This window comes from Trichosurus vulpecula, chromosome 8, assembly GCF_011100635.1.
Source record: "Trichosurus vulpecula isolate mTriVul1 chromosome 8, mTriVul1.pri, whole genome shotgun sequence".
Taxonomy (NCBI): Eukaryota; Metazoa; Chordata; class Mammalia; order Diprotodontia; family Phalangeridae; genus Trichosurus; species Trichosurus vulpecula.
The window spans coordinates 38,790,717-38,796,800 of record NC_050580.1 but is presented as its reverse complement, the minus strand read 5'-3'; positions in this window follow the sequence as shown (position 1 = coordinate 38,796,800).

Below are 6,084 nucleotides of genomic sequence, written 5' to 3'. Positions count from 1 at the left end.
GACATTCAATGAAATAAGGGAATTCCAGACTTTCCTGATGAAAAGGCCAGAACTCAATGGAAAATTTGATCTTCAAATACAAAACACAAGAGAGACATGTAAAGGTAAATAGGGGGAAAACTCCCACAAACCTTATTAATCAATAAGGGCAAATTATTTACATATATGTATGTATATGTGTAAGTCAATCTTGAGAACAGTACAGTGATTACAACAATTGAAAGGGATGCACACAGACTGTGAATGTCTGTATAAAATAACTGATATAAGGATAAAAAACATAATTTAGAGATGTAAAGGGAGGCTTCTGAGAGAAGAGGTAAGGAGGTAGTAGAAACGGGTAAATTACATCAAATGAAGAGGCACAAAAACACATCGTAGTAAATGGAAGGAAAGGAGGGAGAAGAGCAGTATTTGAGCTTTACTCTCTTCGGATCTGGTTCAAGAAGGAAATAACACACCCTGATAAATATGGAAATCTAATTTGTCCAACAGGCAGTAGGAGGTGAAAGGGGGAAAAAGGGGGGGCTGTGGTCAGAAGGGAAGGAAGAAGTAGGTAGTGAAAAATGGTAAGATAACGGAGGGGAACCAAGAGGGTGGGTAAACTGAGGATGGCAGTGGTCAAAAGCAAAACTTTGTTGAGGAGTGGAAGGAGGAAAGGGAGAAATAAAACATAAACAGGGGAAATAGGATGGAGAAAAAGACTCAGATACTAATCATAACTGTGAATGTGAATGGGATGAACTTTCCCATAAACTGGAAGTGGAGAGCAGAATGGATTAAAAACCATAATCCTACAATCTGCTGTTTACAAGAATCACATTTGAAAGAGGGGGATACACAGAGGGTAAAGGTAAAAGGCTGGGGTAAAATATATTGGGCTTCAACTAAAGTAAAAAAACAAATAAACAGACAAGCAAACAGGTGTAGCAATCCTAGTCTCAGACAAAGCAATAGTAAAGATATATTTAACTAAAAGAGATAAGGAAAGACACTACTCCTGCTAAAAGGCACCATAAACAATGAAGCAATATCGTTTAACATATATGCGCCAAGTAGTATGGCACGCAAATTCTTAGAGGAGAGGTTAAGGGAGTTACAGGAAAAAATAGACACGAAAACTATAATAATGGGACAACTCAACCTCCCCTTCTCTGAACTTGATAAATCTAACCTCAACATAAATATGAAAGAAATTAAGGAGGTGAACAGAATTTTAGAAAGGCAGATATGACAGACCTCTGGAGAACGTTGAATGGGGATTAAAAGGAATATCCTTTTTCTCAGCAGTACATGGCACATAATCAAAAATTGGACAGGTACTAGAGCATAAAACCTCAAAATCCAATGCAGAAAGGCAGAAGTAGTCAAAGCATACTTTTCAGATCATGATGCAATAAGAATTATTTATAACAAAGAACGATGAAAAAATAAGCTAAAAATGAATTGGAAACTAAATAATCTAATTCTAAAGAATGAGTGGGCCAAAGAACAAATCAGAGAAACAATTAATAACTTTATTCAAGAGAATGACAATAATGAGACAACATACCCAGACTTATGGGATGCAGCAAAAGCAGTTCTTAGGGGAAGTTTTATATCTCTAAATGCTTACATAAATAAAATAGAGAAAAACTAAATCAATGAATTGGGCATGCAGCTGAAGAAGCTAGAAAAAGAACAAATTGAATATCCCCAATTAAATACCGAATTAGAACTACTGAAAATCAAAGGAGAGATTAATAAAATTGAAACCAAGAAAACTATTGAGTTAATAAATAAAACCAAGAACTGGTTTTATGAAAAAAAAAACAATAAAATTTATAAACCTTTTATCAATTTGATTATAAATAAGAAAGAAGAAAATCAAATTACCAGTATCAAAAATGAAAAAGGTGAATTCAACTCTAATGAAGAGGAAATCAAAACAATTATTAGGAATTATTTTGCCCAATTGCATGTCCATAAATTTGACAGCTTTAGGGATATGGATGAATATCTACAAAAACATAAATTTCCCAGGTTGACAGAAGAGGAACTAAAATTTTTAATTCCTATACTTTATAGACTATTTGGGAAAAATAGGTGAAGAAGAAGTCCTACCAAATTCTTTTTATGACACAAATATGGTACTTATACCCAAACCAGGTAGAGTCAAAACAGAGAATGAAAATTATAGACCAATTTCCCTAATGAATATTGAAGCAAAAAATTTAAATAAAATATTAGCAAAAAGATTGCAGCAACTTAACACGAGAATAATACACTATGACCAGGTAGGACTTATTCCAGGACTGAGAGGCTGGTTCAATAACAGGAAAACTATGATCATAATTTATCATATGAACAAAAAAACTAGCAGAAACCATCTCAATAGATGCAGAAAAAGTCTTTGACAAAATACAATACCCATTCCTATTAAAAACACTAGAAAGCAGACACTAGAATAAATGGTGCCTTCCTTAAAATTATAAATAGCATCTACCTAAAACCATCAAAGAGCTTTTTATCATTCTTAAATATCAATATAAATCCTACAGTAAATAGATTTCATTATACTTACCCTAAAAAGCCTTCAGTTTTGTTAGTTTGCCCTAAAGAGAACAAGGCTTTTCCAAACAATATGCAGCTGAAACCTCTCACTCTGTGTTATGTAAATAATACTGATATATTAATAGTTACTTAATAAATGATATTTTCATTTCTTCTTTCAATGACCTCCTAGTTCAATCACCTGCTACTAGTATTTCTGCTTTTCAATCAATGATCTGCACAACTAACAATAAATATTCCTGTGGCACAGTTTTGTCCATATCACTTTTCTACTCAAACGTCAGCAGGGGCTTCTTACTGCCTCAGTAACAAAGTACTTAATTGCCTCCACAGCTGCCTCTTACCTGTCTAGATTTATTTTGTATTGGCCCCTCATCACCAAGTTCAACTTTTTGGGAAACTCACTTTCTTGCTATCATCCTCCCGAACTTTTGCTCAGACTGTCTCCCATGCTTGGAATTCATTCCCACCCTCTCTTCCAATCAGAATCTGTCACTTCTTTCAAAGTCCAACTCATCCTCCTACTTGAAACCTTTTGGGGTCCAAAAATTACAAGTAATTTCTCTGTCCTCTCATTATCTTCTACTTACTTGTCTATGAGTTTGTTGTAGCATTCCAGTAGAACATGAGCTCCTGAAAGACAGGAACTCTTCCCTTTCAGGTGGAGATTGTTTTATTCACCATGTTTCTTTCCTGTGCCTGGCACAGTAGCTGGCACATGGGGTATAGAGAAGAAGTTCTCATTAACTGAATTTTGTCTTTGTTTTCACAGAGTCCACTATGATGCATTACAACAGGTAAAGATTTGATGCTGTTGTTGAATTTCTTCTGCTACCAAAGTTTTGACAAAAAAATCCTGCATGCATGACATCATTGCTAATGGAGATATCACTTGAAGAGCCCTTACCTCACATTATCCATGACCTAGGACTCTGAACCACCATGAATCCTGATTCAGTGATTCATTTGATGACCTTGTGTGTCCGCTCACAAGTCAAACCTCAAATCCAGACCCTTTACCTATGAAAATGATGCAGGGATGTTTTTGAAATCCAATTGCAGGATGTTGCCAATAAAAGGAAAAGGAGTGGGACCTGGTGGCAACTTCCCCCTTTTGAATTCTTGGCTCCATATAGAGAAGATCAGCAAAAGAACACAAGCCAGGAGGGCAGCTGTGGTGAGTCTCCAAGGATATCTTGCCTTGAGAGATGGTCTTACAGTTCTCAGAGGCACAAGCTGAGATGGCAGACTTTTATAATCATTGGTGGAAAACAAGTGCTGGCAACCCCCGGTCAACAAACAGGTTGTCCTTGCAGGCAAGCAGAATTAGTTTTCCATTAAATGTGATCAGTTTTGCAACCAAGGAAGGAAAAGTCTACAGACTCATTGTTTTGAAATCCGTTACTGACTAACCTGTCCCTAACCTGCATAGAAAAACAGGGGAAGGGAAGGATTTTGTCCAACTCGTCTTCTTTGGGTCACAGACAGTCAGCAATCAAATTTCTGTTGGCCTATGCATGTTTGTTGAGCTAAAGAGAAAGCACATATCCAAATCCAGTCTCAGAGGAGGTAATGGTAGATATCAGATTGTCAGATCCTGAAGACTCAACCTCACACTAAAGAGGGTGGATGTTATTTTTTTTATCTCCTAAGCCACAGTGGGCTTAATTGACTTCTTCATCATGCTTATTCTTTCTCCATCTTTAACATTCTTCTTGAGAGAGAAGATGGCAGCAAAGTAAGCATTGACATGCTCCGACTTCTTTCTGTCTTCTTACAGTAGTGGCCCACTTGCCCTAGGTATACTCCCCAGTATCTATCTCTTCATTGTTCTTCTTTTTTTTCTTTTTCAGATTAATTTATTTATTTTTAATCTTCAAAATTAATTTCCACAAAAGTGTGAGTTACAAATTTCCTCCCTGTCTCTCCCCTCCCCTTACCCAAGATGGCATGCATTCTGATTGCCCCTTTCCCCATTCTTCCCTCCCTTCTATCACTGCCCACTTCATCCCTTTTCCCCTTACTTTCTTCTAGGGAAAGCTATATTTCTATACCTTATTGCCTGTATATCTTATTTTTCAGTTGCATGTAAAAACAATTTATTTAAAAAACAATTAAAACTTTGAGTTCCAAATTCTCTCCCTTCTTCCCTCTCCACCCACCTTCATTGAGAAGGCAAGTAATTCAATGTAGGTTATACATGTGTTGTTATGCAAAACACTTCTAAATTAGTCATGTTGCGAAAGACTAATTGTATTTTCCTCTGTCCTACTCTGCCCCCCTATTTATTCTGTTTTCTTCTTTGACCTTGTTCCTTTAAAAAGTGTTTGATTCTGATTGCCCCCTCCACTAACCTGCCTACCCTTATATTGTCCCCCTCTTTATCCCTTTCCCCCCTGCTTTTCTGTGGGGTTAGATACCCAATGGAGCACATATCTTATTCCCACCTTAAGCTAAATCTGATGACAGTAAGATTCCCTCATTTTGTTTTACCTCATCCGTATTTTCTTCCATTATAACAGCTTTTTCTTACCACTTCAAAAGAGATAATTTACCCCATTCTAATTCTCCCTTTCTCCTTCTCACAATATAGTCCTCTGTCAATCCTTCATTTTATTTTTTAGATATCATCCCTTCATATTCAACTCACCCTGTGTGCTCTGTCGAAATATATGTATATTCTCTTCAACTACCCTGATACTGAGAATGGTCTCATGAGTTACAAATGTCATGTTTCCACATAGGAATGTAAATAGTTCAACTTTGATAAGTCTCTTATGATTTCTCTTTCCTGTTAATCTTTTCATGCTCCTCTTGATTCTTGTATTTGAAAGACAAGTTTTCTATTCAGCACTAGTCTTTTCATCAATAATGCTTGAAAGTCCTCTATTTCGTTGAATACCTATTTTGTCCCCTGAAGTATTATATTCAATTTTGCTGGGTAGGTGTTTCTTGATTTTATTCCTAGCTCCCTGCATCTCTGGAAAATCATATTCCAAGCCAAGCCTTTGGATCACTTAATGTAGAAGCTGCTAGATCTTGTATTATCCTGATTGTGTTTCCAAAATAATAAAATTGTTTCTTTCTGGATCCTGGTAATGTTTTCTCCTTGACGTGGGACCTCTGCAATTGGGCCAAAATATTCCTTGGAATTTTCCTTCTGGGATCTTTTTAAAAGAAGTGATCAATGAATTCCTTCTATTTTACACTCTGATTCTAGATTATCAGGGCAGTTTTCCTTGACAAATTCTTGAAAGATGATGTCTGGGCTCTTTTTTAGATAATGGCATTCAGGTAGTCCAATAATTTTAAGTGATTTCTCCTGGATCTATTTTCTAGGTCAGTTGTTTTTACAATGAGATATTTCACATTGTCTTCTGTTTTTTTTTGTTCTTTTGGTTCTGTTTTATAATTTCTTGATTTCTCAGTGATTAGCTTCCATTCGCTCTATTCTAATTTTTAAGGAATTATTTTGGTCAGTGAGCATTTGGAACTCCTTTTCCATTTGGCCAGTCCTGCTTTTTAAGGCAT